The 15,587-nt window shown below is 36.0% G+C and overlaps 1 protein-coding gene across 10 annotated transcripts in view; it reads left to right on the plus strand.

The window, feature by feature from the left end:
• Positions 1-15,587, plus strand: part of TANC2 (tetratricopeptide repeat, ankyrin repeat and coiled-coil containing 2) — a 370,065-nt gene that overhangs the window by 17,696 nt on the left and 336,782 nt on the right. The window contains exon 1 of one of the 10 annotated variants that reach the window (XM_075994663.1): positions 8-89. The exons of the other annotated variants lie outside the window; for them this stretch is intronic. The gene's annotated coding sequence lies outside the window, so the exon portion shown is untranslated. Of the gene's footprint in view, positions 1-7; positions 90-15,587 lie in introns of those variants that run through there. 10 annotated transcript variants of the gene reach the window in all.

The following is a 15,587-nucleotide window of genomic DNA, read 5'->3' on the forward strand; positions in this document are numbered from 1 at the left end:
TCTGTCTCTCTGTCCTGCAGCCCTGCACATCTCAAATATAACATCTTATATTACTGTTGCAAAAGGAGGAAGCTATGCAGAAAGATATGGTAAGAGTGAAAATAGCAATACAGTAGACTTGAGTACCTTGATATTTGACATTATTCCATTTATGTTTACATCATGTTTAGAAATGTTTCCATTTACTGTGGTCTTTGGGCACTTTAACTCATAAACCTAGTGACAGATATTTCTTTTTCCTTTGGGAGAAAAAACTTTTTCTTTTCAATTGATAATTTTGTGTTTTTCTCATTTCATTTATAATTTTTTTTTGGTACAGTGTTTTCTTAAAATGTACTAATACCGTATTCAAGTGAAAAAATATTTGTTGATAACCATAGCTACCACACAGTTCTTTGGTAGTCCAAGTGTAGTTATATCAGTGTTTACTGAAGAGAACATCAAAATTTTAATGGTATACTGTGCCTGGCATAAAATAAAGACTTAAAGGAAAATTGTACCTATTTCACCTTTTTAAGAATAAGCCTTGAAATCTTATATCTCATAACTATTTATAATGAAAAGTGGCATTTGGGTATAGTCACCAGAGCAATGTTCTACATTCTTAAGATTATATAGGTAACATGTCAAAGATGACTGTCAAAGATGACTGTTGTCATTGTGGAGGTCCTATTAGAGGAAACTATAGAAGGGTGACCTTGTAGGAAGGATCTGAGTCCTCTCCAAGGTTCTCTTTTTTCTTGGTGCTTTCTTAGCAACTCTGGGTGTTTTTATAAAACTAGTTACATTATAAATGAATTCAAACTTGTTTAATTTACATTATGTCTCTATGTAAGAGTGTATGGAAGCACCCAGCAATCAGGTTGTTTGCAGTGGACTCAGACATGTTCAGTAAATGTAGTTGAGAGACTGTTCATAGTGAGGAGTACATCCTAGTGCCTTTAACTTGGATTTCTAATCTTAAGTGAAATGGGTGCTGCATTCCTTTGGGGGGAAAAAACTCTTTTTCTTTTCAATTGGTAATTTTGTGTTTTTCTCATTTAAGTTTTTTCCTGAGCACCCACCTTCTCTTCCTTCTTGGTCTGTCATTGTATTGCAAAATGTTTTTCCTTTAAATGAAAGTATTACAGGTTGTCTTAAAAGCACAATCAACTGAATGTTTCTTAACTGTGGGAACCAAAAGAGAGAGATCCTGGAGTTTACAAAAGGGGACACATAATCAAATGTTTGAATAATCAAAAATTAAGATTTTTATTGGCCCAGTGAATTTCTTGCTTTATGTTTTTACAAGTTCTGGTTTGAATATTTCTTATTAAAGTTATCGCATGTGGGTATTTTATTTTGAAAGGTCTTATAGATTATATATTTAACAGTAAGGGGGAAAATGTAATCAAAATTAGTATTCCTTCTCTATACATACAGCTACTTAACGATTCTTTTCAAAAGAAACTCAGCCTTTTCTTAAGTTTAGTACTGCTTTTATTAATAACTTAAATGATCTAATTCAAAAGCTGTGTTCTTTTTGAATACCATAGATGGGGGTTAAGGTGATGTTAAAATAGTTTGCAATAAAAAAGAAAGAATTGGCTTAAGCCATTTAATCATTTCAAGTGCATTTTGCATCTTTTAAAAATAAGTTTGAGAAATTTAAGAGAATTATGTTTTCATTAAGTTTTGTGTATCTTTTGTTATGCCATGTAAATTCCCTTTTATGTGTTCAAAGGATAAAATGATTAGTTTATTTACATTCACTTGTAGCAATTACATGAAAATTTGAATTTTGTTGTGTTTGTGTTTGTTCATTCCTGTGAATGAGAGTACGGTTAGGTGAGATTTTCTGTTATGGTATCCACATTCACCATTTGGCCCTCTTTAATCTTTGAGGGTTTCAGTAAAAATTGTTCACTTAAAAAACAAAAAACAGGCCGGGCGCTGTGGCTCACGCCTGTAATCCTAGCTCTTGGGAGGCCGAGGCGGGCGGATTGCTCAAGGTCAGGAGTTCAAAACCAGCCTGAGCAAGAGCGAGACCCCGTCTCTACTATAGGTGGAAAGAAATTAATTGGCCAACTGATATATATATGTAAAAAATTAGCCGGGCATGGTGGCGCATGCCTGTGGTCCCAGCTACTCGGGAGGCTGAGGCAGAAGGATCACTCAAGCCCAGGAGTTTGAGGTTGCTGTGAGCTAGGCTGACGCCACGGCACTCACTCTAGCCTGGACAACAAAGTGAGACTCTGTCTCAAAAAAAAACACACAAAAAAACAAAAAACAATTCATTTTCTCTCTCTCTTTCTTAGTTTTATTGAGGTATCATATACCTATCACAGAGTTCACTTATTGTAAGTGTACAAGTCAATTGTTATTGACAAATTTGTAGAGTTGTGTAGCTATCACTGTAATCCAATTTTAGAACATTTACATAACCCTTAAAAATTCCCTCGAGCCTATTTGGAGCCTCCATTCCCAACCCAAGCCTTCGGCAAATACCGATCTGCTTTCTGTTTCTAAAAATTGGCTTTTGGACATTCATATAAATGGAATCACACAATATTCAGTTTGTTTTACAATATGTAATATTTTGCTTCTGGCTTCTTTATCTTAGCATAATATTTGTGAGGATAATCTGTGTTGACCATATATAAGTATTTCATTCTTTTTTATTGCTGAGTATTCCATTGTGTGGATATGTCACAGTTTGTTTATTCTCTAAACGAACATTTAGATTGTTTCTAGTATTTGACTTTTATGAATGATGCTGCTATGAACATTTATATACAAGTTTTAGTGTGGACATATGTTTTAATTTCTCTTGGTTTGATTCTTGGGGTGGAATTGCTGGGTTTGTGATGATTTTGAGTTAATTTTTTGTATGGTGTGAAGTAAGGATCTAAGTTTATTTTTCTACATATACAGATATTCAATTGCTCCAACATTTGTTGAAAAGATTATCCTTTCTTCCATTGAATTGTCTTGGCAGCTTTGTGGAAAATCAGTGCCTGGAGTATATGAAGGTATTATAAATCTCCTATGGCTGTCTTATCACCTGGAACTTCCTGTAAAGTCCTCACATCCAGTTAGTCCATTGCTTACTCCAAACAGGACTATCTATAGCCGCAGATATGCTGACCCTCCCCGTTGCCACTGAGATGGCTACATAAACTGATAGTGGTCCAAACCAAGTTAAGTCCTTTTTGGCAGTGGCAGCAAAGCTGCTGGTTTTTATGGTCTTTACCACCCTGGTAAACTGCTTTTTGGGGATGGAATTGGGGAGAATGAGAGTAGCCCCAGGCAAAAGTGCCCCAGGCAAAAGTGCCACAGGCTGGCATTGTTCATAACTAAAGTTAAGTAGTTTTCATGAATAAATGCTTCTTAGTTTGTTGTATGCCTTTGGTTGATTTCCAGAGTGCTGAAAAGTCATACCTCTTTTGAGCCCATTCTACTCAGGCTTTCTTTTCCATCATTTCACTGAAGCTGCTTGTTATGCTCAATCCAGTGGTCGTTTCTTATTCTCTGTCTTGCTTCACCTGTTAGCTCTATTTGATACAATTGATTATTTTTTCCTTCTTGAAGTCTTGGCTTCCAGGATACCACTTTATCTTGGTTGGTCTGTGTCATTCTGTGCTCCATTTTAGTGACTTTCTTTCACTCATTCCTCCTCATCTTCACAACCTAGAAAGCTTGGAGTACTCTAGGGATTTTATCTTTTCTGAGGACATTGTTTCCCTTGCTGCCCTTTTAAATGATGCTGCCATTATTGCCCAGCTTTTTTTTTTTTTTTTTTTTTTCTTCCCGTAACTCTCAGGCCCTGGGCTTATGGTTAGAGCAGATGTCTTCTTTACTCTCCATTTGCAGCTTTCAGATTTTGTTCCTCTCTTCCCTGAAATTCTATACTTTTGAATCTCATGTCATCAGATTGTATTATTTACGACCTATTATTTTTACTGTTGACTGTATCTCCTGGTTCATTCCCTGCAGTGATTTCTGATGCTGACTACCTGAAGTTAGGCTACACTTCACAAGTTAAGGGCATAGTCCTCCACAAGACTACTCTCACTTCAGACAACAGCTGTACACTTGAGGGATCCCAGCACCACCTTCAATTTTACCAAATGGCTATAAATTTGAGGATTCTTACTACTTTCTGCATTTTGATAATTTATTAAAACAACTCAGAGAACTCAGAAAAGCACTGTATGTTTGGTTACAGTTTTATTGTGGCATAAAGGTTATAAATCAGAATCAGCCAAAAGAAGAGATGCAAGGCTGGGAGACATGAAGGTTCTGGGTCTTCTCCCTGTGCAGTCAGGATGCATCACCCTCCTGGCACAATGATGTATAACAATGATGTGTAAACACAGTTTACAAAGCATCCACAGTTTTTATTGACATTTCATATGTGGGCATGATTGATTGACTTGTTGGCCGCTGATTGAACTCAGTCTTCAGCTCCTCTTCCCATCCTGATCAGGCTGGTATCCCATGGCTCAAAGCCCCAACTCTTTAATCACATGGCTGGTCTTTCTGGCATAGCCATCCCCCTTCCTGATTCATTTCATTTCCATAGACTAAAGACCCACTGGGGGTCATCTTATAAATAATCAGAGCCCACCATGAATAACAGAGATACTTTTATCACTCAGTAAATTCCCAGAATTTAGAGACTACCTTAAGGAACAGGAGAGAAGAAAGGTCAGCCAAATTCTTTATTATACAGGATTCCCCCTTCCTACTTTTTTTCTTTTTTTTTTTTTGGTCCATTAGAGCCCACACTTCTCTTACCAGTACTGTTTCTGATCTTAATTCTAGGTAACTTTGATCGTGTAGATATTTTTTCCAACATTTTGATATTTCAGTCCTTTGAATTTGTCTCCTTCAATGATCTTGTCTTCCAGTTTACCTCAGTCATTCACTCCTGTGTTCATATGCTAAATCGTGACTAGTAACTTTAACCTCTCCATAATTTCAGTTTCATATATCCCACTGGCCACCACTTGCTGTATCTTTCCATCTTTCTCCCTCTAAAACCCTGATTCCAATAATCCTTTAACACCACTAGGACCTCTAATCCATTGATTATACCATTGTTTCACACTGTGTCACCCTCTTCATATCTTTGCTCCCTTCCTTACTCAGCTGAAATCAATCATGATTATCCCTGAGCATATATATAGCCTTGACACCATTTCCTCTTTCTTGATTCATTGTTCTTGCTGAACCAAAACCACATTTTTGGTTAAATTCAACCTGCCATTTTTTCCATTCCTGCACCTGTGAAGCTAAATGCAGCTAATGGAAAGCACCCAACCTTACTGATTGGTTTCATTTTAGATTCATGATCACAAACTTCAAGTGGGACCCTAATGCTGTCATGTGATCACGCTATATATCCTTAGTCTAGGAGGTGGGAGAATGGGTAGATGATTATTTCACACTTTTTCCTCTTGTCTCACTCTTCTAATACTTCTTTCCATTCTTTTTCTCAGCTAATGACTTTTCTTCTTACTTTATTGAAAAAGTTGAAGAGAACTTATAGTGATTCTTCATTTTAATCCCCTTGATAGAATTCTATAAATTGCAGGTTTTGCCATAAGAACATCTGGAATAATTACTATTAATGTTGTGAATGCATGTAAAGATTTCCAGAAAAGTTGGTAGAGAAACCAAGGTTCTAATAGATCTTGCAAGACTTACAAGGAGAAGGAAAGGGAGAATGATAAAGAAAAGGACTGGGATAATTTATAAAGGGGAAGATTTAAAGGTGATAATAATAAATAAGTTTCCTTAAGATGTAGGAGGGAGATGGCAAAGTATAGATGAGTGGGGTTTAAAGTTGTATGTGGGTTAACTGAAACTTTTCCCTTAAAGCTTTATCCCTCTCTTTTTTTAACCTCTGATTTTATTTTCTGTGTCTGTGTTGGTCTATCCTCACTTTTTCTCTCTTTCCCTGATGATTCTTCTACCCATCCATTGTAACTATTTTGCTTCATGTCTTTTCTATGTGCTAATCAAGAAAATTATCTTGGTAGTCTTCTCTTTTGACTGTCATTTTGTAATTTATTTTATTATTTCAAGGTCACAGTTCTGTTATTTAAAAAAATAACTTTTTCTTGATCTCATCCTTCTTTAACTTTTCATTTAAGATTTTGCTTTATCTGAAATAGAATCCTTAGTTCTAGTTTTGTTTACTCCCTTTCAGTCCCCCTTATTTTGACATTTATTTTCCATCTGAACAGCTGTCTCAAATTCATATTGTTCATTCCATATCATTTAGGACAGTAGCTTGCATATTGTACTGTGGATATGCTATAAATACTACTGAACATATAAGCTATACTAATACAGTGTTCACTTAATTACATTTTTTCTTTCTACCTCATCAAGGACACTTTTCTTGATTAAAGCTATTCATTCTTTGATCCTCTGCTGACAAAATTTTTATCTTAATGAATATAATACTTGTTTTTTAATAACTGGGTTTTGTGTGTATGTTAGTTGACACCCCACTGTTTCATTGCTCTACTGATGAATAATTTAACACATTCTGTTGAGTGAAAAGTTTTGTGAAATAATTGTCTTTACTGATCAGTTGTTGAGTCTTTCTCCTAGGTCCTTTTACATACATACTATGTTAGTTAAGATTGGGTTTAGCTACAATGTAACAGAAACCCAAGTGCAGTGGCTCAATCAAATAGGATTTTTTTTCTTCAGCTAACAGAAAATCTGGACATAGGCATTTCAGGGTTTATGGCAGTTCTATGATGCCATCAGGGACACAGGCCCTTTTGTACTTCTTCTCTGCTATCCTTGAGGGTGGCTTTTGCCCTGTGATTGCAAGATGGCCCTTTCCTCTACAGACATCTTAGCTTTTTGTCAGCCAGAGAGTAGTTTTCCTTGAAGCTTTGCCCGTAAGACTTATGCTTTCCTCTCATTGGTTCAGACTGGGTCACATGGTGACCATAGGCTGCAAGGAGTCTGGGAAGTTGATATTTTAGGCATATTATCACCTTTTACAAAATGAATATTCTGAGAATTTTGAGTAGGGCATTAGCAGTTGGTAGGTGATGAACAATCATCCCTCTCCGTTAAAACAGCCTTGCAAGTTAGATGGTATCATGTTCATTGCAGAGGAAAAACTGAAGGTCAGAGAGGCTACTATAAATGACTATATGCCAATAAATTAAAAAACTTAGGGGAAATGGGTAAATTCCTGACACACACAACCTACACAGATCAAACCAAGAAGAAATAGAAAACCTGAACAGACCAATAACAAGTAACAAAATTGAATCCATAATAAAAAGTCTCCCAACAAAGAAAAGTCCTGAACCAGATGGCTTCAATGCTGAATTCTGAACCAATAAAGAGGAATTAATAACAATTCTTCTCAAACTATTCTAAAAAATTGAAGTTCAAGGAATTCTTCCTAACTCATTTTACAAGGCGAGCATAACCCTGATACCAAAACTAGACAAGGGCACAACAAAACAAGAAAACTATGGGCTAAGATCCCTGATGAACACAGATGCAAATATCCTCTACAAAATACTGGCAAATCAATTCCAACACATCAAAAAGATTATAAACCGTGACCAAGTAAGATTTATCCCAGAAATGCAAGGATGGTTCAATATACACAAATCAGTAAATGTTGATATATCACATCAACAGAATGAAGGACAGAAACTGTATGATGATCTCAATAGATGCACGAAAAGTATTTGATAAAGTTCAACATCCCTTCATATAAAAACTCTCAGTAAATTAGGTATAGAGGAAAGTACCTCAGCACAGTAAAAGCCATATATGACAAATCCACATTTAATGTCATAATGGGGAAAGCAGAAAGCTTTTGTTTTAAGAACTAGAACAAGACAAGGATGCCCACTTTCTCCACTCTTATTCAACATAGTGCTGGAGGTCCTACCCAGAGCAATCAAGCTTCCCTTCCCAGCCTGTAGTAACCACTATTCTATTCTCTACTTCTACAAGATCAACTTTTTTAGCTTTTCCAGATGAGTGAGAACATATAGTGTTTAACTTTGTATTCTGGCTTATTTCACTTAACATAATGTCCTCCAATTCCATTCATGCTGCTGTGAATGACAGGATTTCATATTTTTTTGGTGGCAGAATAGTATCCCATTGTGTATATATACTGCATTTTCTTTATCCATTTATCAGTTGTTGAATGCTTAGGTTGATTCTATATCTTGGCTGTTTTGAATAGTACTGAATTAAACATGAGGGTGCAGGTATCTCTTTGCTATACTGATTTTCTTCTCTTTGTATAAATGCCCAGTAGTGGGATTGCTGGATCATGTGGTATTCTATTTGTAGTTTTTTGAGGGACCGCTATACTGTTCTCTATAGTGGCTATGCTAGTTCACATTCCCAACAACATTATATAAGAAAAGTTTCTTTTTCTCCATATCCTCACAGTATTTGTTTTGTTTTGTTTTTTGTCTTTTTGATAATAGCCATAAAGGCCATCCTAACTTGGGTGAGATGATACCTCATTGTGATTTTGATTTACATTTCCCTGATGATTAGGGACATTGAGCATTTTTTGCATATTTTTTGGCTATTTATATGTCTTCTTTTGAGAACTATCTGTTCAGATCATTTGCCCATTATTATTTTTTTTTAAAGATGAAGTCTTGCTCTGTCACCCAGGCTGGAGTGCTCTGGTGTAATCATAGCTCACTGTAGCCTTCAACTCCTGAACTCAAGTGATTGTCCCACCTCACTCCTGAGTAGTTGGGACTGCAGTCATGTGCCACCCTGCCTGGTCAATTTTTTAAAATCTTTTTCTGTAGAGATGGGGTCTCGATTATGTCTCCCAGGCTGGTCTCGAACTCTTGACCTCAAGCAGTCCTCCCAGTTTAGCCTCCCAAAGTGCTGCTGTTACTGGCATGAGCCACCATTCCTGGCCCATTGGCCCATTTTAAAAATTGGATTGTTTGGTTTTTTGCAGTTAAAATGTTTGAGTATATTCTGGATATTAATCCCCTGTTGGATGAATAGTTTGTAAAATATTTTTTCTCATACTGTAGCTTGTCTTTCACTCTGTTGATTGTTTCCTTTGCTGTGCAGAAGGTTTTTAGTTTAATATCCCATTTATGTTTGATTTTTTCACCTGTGCTTTTGAGGTCTTTCTTTTTTTTTGAGACAGAGTCTCACTTTGTTGCCCAGGCTAGAGTGAGTGCCGTGGCATCAGCCTAGCTCACAGCAACCTGAATCTCCTGGGCTCAAGGGATCCTACTGCCTCAGCCTCTCGAGTAGCTGGGACTACAGACATGTGCCACCATGCCCGACTAATTTTTTGTCTATATATTTTTAGTTGGTCAATTAGTTTCTTTCTGTTTTTAGTAGAGACGGGATCTCACTCAGGCTGGTTTCAAATTCCTGACCTTGAGTGATCCACCCGCCTCGGCCTCCCAGAGTGCTAGGATTACGGGCGTGAGCCACTGCACCAGGGCCATAAACTCTTTTTCCAGACCAATGTCTTGAAGCATTTGTTTTCTTCTAGTAGTTTTATATTTTTGATTCTTACATTTAGGTCTTTGATCCATTTTGAATTGATTTTAAATAGGGCAAGAGGTGAGAGATCTAGTTTTATTGTTCTGCATATGCATAGTTTTCATAGCACCAGTCATTGAAGAGACTGTCTTTTCTCCAGTGTTCTCACTGTTGTCAAAAATCAGTTGGCTGTAGATATGTAGGTTAATTTCTGGTTCCTCTATTCTGTTCCATTGGTCTATGTTTCTGTTTTTATTGCCAATACAATGCTGTTTTGGTTACTATAGCTTTATGGTGTATTTTGAAGTCTGATAGTATGATGCTTCCAACTTTGTTCTTTTTGCTTAGGATTTTTTGGCTATTTGGGATCTTTTGTGGTTTTATACAGATTTTAGAATTTTTTAAAAAATTCTGTGAAGAATGTCATTGGCATTTTGGTAGAGATTGTATTGAATCTATAGATTGCTTTGGGTAGTATGGTCATTTTAAAAATATAAGCCGGGCGCGGTGCTCACGCCTGTAATCCTAGCTCTCTGGGAGGCCGAGGCGGGCGGATTGCTCTCGGTCAGGAGTTCGAAACCAGCCTGAGCAAGAGCGAGACCCCGTCTCTACTATAAATAGAAAGAAATTAATTGGCCAACTAATATATACAAAAAATTAGCCGGGCATGGTGGCGAATGCCTGTAGTCCCAGCTACTTGGGAGGCTGAGGCAGGAGGATTGCCTGAGCCCAGGAGTTTGAGGTTGCTGTGAGCTAGGCTGACGCCACGACACTCACTCTAGCCTGTGCAACAAAGCGAGACTCTGTCTCAAAAAAAAAAAAAAAAAAAAATATATATATATATATATAATTGCTACAATCCAAGAGCATAGTATGTTTTTTCCATTTGTTTGTATCCTTTTCAATTTCTTTCATTAGTGTTTTCTAGTTTATCTTGTAGAGGTCTTTCACCTCCTTGGTTAAATTTATTCCTAGGTATTTTATTTTATTTTTTTTTGATAGCTATTTAAATGGCATTGTCTTCTTGATTTATTTTTCAGCTGGTTTGCTATTTGTATACAGAAACAGTATTGATTTCTATATGTTTATTTTGTATCCTGCAACTTTACTGAATTCATTTATGAGTTTTTAGGTAAAGTCATTAGGTTTTCCAAAATATAAGATTATGTTATTTGCAGACAGGGACAGTTTGACTTCCTCCTTGCTACTTTACCTTTTATTTCTTTCTCTTGCCTGATTGCTCTCATCACTCCAGGTTTTTTATTTTTTGCAGGACACTGACACATAGAAATTAGAGAAGTGACATGATTAAAAAGGCATGTTAGGAAGATCAATATTGTCTATATTTTTTAATAGCCAATGTCATAAGTTTCTGCTAAATGTGATCTTTTTGATTCATTTATATTTTTGCTTGGTGAGAATAATAATTTTTCTTGCCAGATAAGGGGCAAATATTAGTATCTGGGAAATCAGATTATTCTGTTTTCAGAATGTCTTAGGTTGGACTGGCTTTCTTACTCTAATTACTTTTTTGTAGATTTTCTTCAGCACTTAAGCTTTGCTCAAACTATAATGAGATTTTCTCTGATTGTATATTGGAATTAATAATGCTGTTCATATAAGAATGACTTATGAAGTTTAAATGCTGTTGATGCACAGTGAGGTCATATATTAAGGCATAGTAACAATTGCTTTGAGTTATAGCCAAATATAAGAAATCATGAATTTGGAGGAAAATAAATAAGGAAGGGGAATTTTTTTAAATGGTATACAATTAGGGCTACATAATTAGGGCAAAAATAATAAAGTGATTCTCACTGATTATGATTTAGATACACCAGATTTACAAAACCAACACTCAAATACAGCTTTGAAACTTCTTTTAGAAGACAAAACCAGCACTGGCTCCAGTTCTTTAGCATGTCCAGAAACTGAGCATTAGAGACAGAAGGAAGCAAGATAAATGTTCTTTATTTTAGGATGGAGAAAAGGAGGCAAGATTTTTGTGTAAACTTCCACTGAACTTTATTTCAGGAATGCTATGAAAATTATTTTTACTTATGCAAAATCATGGTAGATACTCAGCAAATATTTGTTTAGTTAAACCTCTAATCTCTCCCACTTGTGAATATTATATAGCCAAAGCACTACAGGATGTCTTATAAACTCCCATTACACTTTATATTTCTCTTGTGGTACCTAGCTCCTTCTATCTTTAATTGTACTTAGAGTCACTCTGCTTAACTCTCATTACCAGACTGGATACTGCTTTTAAGCGATGGAAATGACAAATGAAGGACTCTAATTTTGGAGAGTGAGGGAACTAAAGACCAGAGGAGACTGATGCGTAGGACTCTGATGCCTCCATTTTTATCACCACATATGTTGAAACCACTTCCTAAAATTTGGGGGGTGAGGTTTGGGGGAGTTCTATGCAATTTTCTTTTTGTGCATTTGAATGCCAGGTTTTGCCCTCTGCATCCATGGGCTCCATATCTGCAGGCTTAATTATGGATCAAAAATATTTTTTAAAATTATAAAAATAGCAAGACCCTGTCTCTACCATAAATAGATAGATAGATAGGTAGATAGGTGTGTTTGTGTGTGCCTATAGTCCAGGCTACTAGGAAGTCTGAAGTAGGAGGATCCCTGGAACCCAGGGGTTGGAGGCTGCAATGAGCTATGATGATATGATGATGCCACTGCACAAAGTGAGCCCTTGTCTCAAAATAGATTAGAATAAAATAAAATAAACAAATTAAAAAAATACAGTATAGCAATTATTTACATAGCACTTATGTTGTATTGGGTATTATAAGTAATCTAGAGATGATTTAAAATATACAGGAGGATGTACATAGGTTATATGCAAATATGCCATTTTATATAAGGGACTTGAGCATCTGTGGATTTTGGTATTCATGGAGTGTAGGATGTGGGGGTGTCCTAGAACAAACCCCTGAGGATACTGAAGGATGACTATATGTGCCTGTCTTTCTCTTCAGTGATCTAAATATTAATAGAAACCTTTTAAGTTTGCTTAGGATAGTGGCAAGATTGAGTCTAAGATTTATGTTTATGTATGTATCCCTTGCATAGCCATGACACACCCCAATGCTATAGTTCTTATGTGATATGTTATGAGACTCTGTTGTCCTCTGAACTCTTTAGACATGGTATAAATTCTTGATCAATGTGTGAAGTTTATTTTTGTCATAACTGAGTATTAGTTCATTGTTTTCAGTTTGACTGCTGAGCTGTTAAGTGATATGGAATAACTTACTGTAGGAATCATTTTAAACTGGTGCCAAAGAAAAAAATCAAATGTTTTCACTAACAGCTGAAGCTTTTGCTCTTACATATAAAAGGATATATATATTATAGTAAACAGTTCTTAAATAGCAATACAGCATTTGGACAGCCACATTAATAGTGTGGCAAATAGGCATTTGAGACATCGTTTTATATATATATTATATATACATTATATATAATATATGTACACACATATATATAATAGTAATTGTGTTACACATATTGGATGCTATATAATTGTATTTGGTTCTTGTTGCTACTGTAACAAATTACCACAAATTTAGTTGCTTAAACAACAACATAAATATATTATTTTTACAGTTCTGAAAGTTGCAAGTTTGAAATGGGTCTTATATGGGGCAACACCAAGTTTTTGACATTATCTCTGTTCCTTTTGGAGGCTGTAGGAGAGAATCTGTTTCTTACCTTTTCCAGCTCCTAGAGGCCATCCACATTCCTTGGCTTGTGGCTACATTACTCCGATGTCCATTTTGATATCTGCTTTCATCATCATGTTTCTTCCTCTGACTCTTCTGCTCTTTTTTATCTTTTAAGGACCTTTGTGATTATATTGGGCCCACCTGGATAAAAGCCAGGATTATCTCCATATTTTAAGGTTCTTAATTTATTAATCACATCTGCAAAGTCTTGTTGCCATGTAAGGTTAACACATTCACAAATTCTGGAGATTCGGATGTGGACACCTTTGGGGAACCTTTATTAATTTTGACTTTGTTCAACTCTGTTCGTGTTTTTCAAGTTTTGTCTATTTTAGGTTCCTTGCATTTCCATGAGTTTTAGGGTCAGTTTCTCAATGTCTTGCTAGGATTTTGATAAGTATTATGTTGAATCTGTAGATCAATTTAGGGAGTATTGCCATCTTGATAAAATATTGTCTTCCAATCCACGAACATGGATGTCTTTCCATTTAATATTAGGTCTTCTTTAATTTCTATCAATGATGTTTTATAGTTTTTAGTGTACACGTTTTGCTAATTTTGTTAAATTCATTCCTAAGTTCTTTATTCTTTTTGATGCTATTGTAAATTGAATTTTTTTAAAATTTCATTTTTGGATTGTTTATTGCTAGTGTATAGAAATACAACTTTTTAAAATATGTATATTGTGTGTCCTGCATATTTTCTGAATCCATTTATTGGCTCTAATACTTCTTTGGTACATTCTCTAGGATTTATTCTATATAAGGTCATGTCATTTGTGAATACAGGCAGATTTACTTCTTCCTTTTGAACTTGGATGCCTTTTATTTCTTTTTCTTGCCTAATTAACTTCCCTGGCTAGAACTGCCAGTACAGTGTTGAATAGAAGGGGTAAGAGTGGACATCCTGTCTTGTCCATCTTAGGAGGAAAATGTTCAGTTTTTCAGCATAAGATCTGATGTTAGCTGCAGGTCTACAGGTTCTTATACAGATGCTCTTTATCAGATTGAGGAAACTAACTTTCTGTTTCTAAGGTGTTGAGTGTTGTTCTTTGTTTTTAATCATGAAAGGGTGTTGACTTTTGTCAAATGCTTTTTCTATGTCTATTGAGGTTATTGTTATGGTTTTTGTCTTTTATGAATATGAGATATTGCACTGATTTTTCATATGTTGAATCAACCTTGCATTCCTAGGATTCACTCATCAATTCTTTTTTTTTTTTTTTTTTTTTGAGGCAGAGTCTCACTTTGTTCCCCAGGCTAGAGTGAGTGCCATGGCGTCAGCCTGGCTCACAGCAACCTCAATCTCCTGGACTCAGCTATCCTGCTGCCTCAGCCTTCCGAGTAGCTGGGACTACAGGCATGTGCTACTATGCCCGGCTAATTTTTTTGTATATATATATTTTTAGTTGGTCAATTAATTTCTTTCTATTTTTGGTAGAGACGGGGTCTCGCTCAGGCTGGTTTCGAACTCCTGACCTTGAGCAATCCGCCCGCCTCAGCCTCCCAAAGTGCTAGGATTACAGGCGTGAGCCACCGCGCCTGGCTAACTCATCAATTCTTGAGTTTGAGAAAATTCATCAAGGATGTGGTCATGAAGACTCATAGTCTGAGATTTCCCTTATATGATCAATTTCATGTTTATCATTAGAGTCTAGAGTACTGCCTCATCTTCTGATAGATTAATAATAATTGTGACTCATCTTCCTCTGGAAGTATTCTTCTCTTTGACATCTTGGGTGGAAAATAAAAGTTCCTATATCCTCAACTGTGTCTTTTGAGAGCTTAAAAAACAAAAACAAAAACAGCACAAAGCTGGTGTGTCCAAACTTCTTTTATATCTTCTTGAAAGATGATTCAGTACTTTGGGCAAAGCAATATGAAAGCTGAAAGAAGATGAAATAATGATCATTTATTTCAATATTGCATCATTCTTTTAGATTAATCTACCATTTCCATTTTCTTCTGATTTTTTCCCTATCTTTTATAGTCAACATTGCAGAATAATAATGCCATTGTTTTCAAGATCTTATAAATCCTGTTATCTTGTCTGACAAGCTCACATTGCTTCCTGGGAGGGCAGCCTGCAGAGGCTGAGAAAATGTTGGCAGCTATAGTAGGTTTGGAGTGGACAAAGTAGGGACATAGCGTTGCTTAGCCCATAGTATAAGGATCCAGAATCGGGGATGGATTGAGAGCTCACTCAATTGTAAATCTATGTAGACAGACTACTATCTGTTATGAAATAATTGATTTTGTTGAAATTCAGAAGTTAGGCCGCTTAGTTTAATGGGGAGGAAGGTTGGGGGAGGGT

This window comes from Microcebus murinus, chromosome 18 (assembly GCF_040939455.1).
Source record: "Microcebus murinus isolate Inina chromosome 18, M.murinus_Inina_mat1.0, whole genome shotgun sequence".
NCBI lineage: Eukaryota > Metazoa > Chordata > Mammalia > Primates > Cheirogaleidae > Microcebus > Microcebus murinus.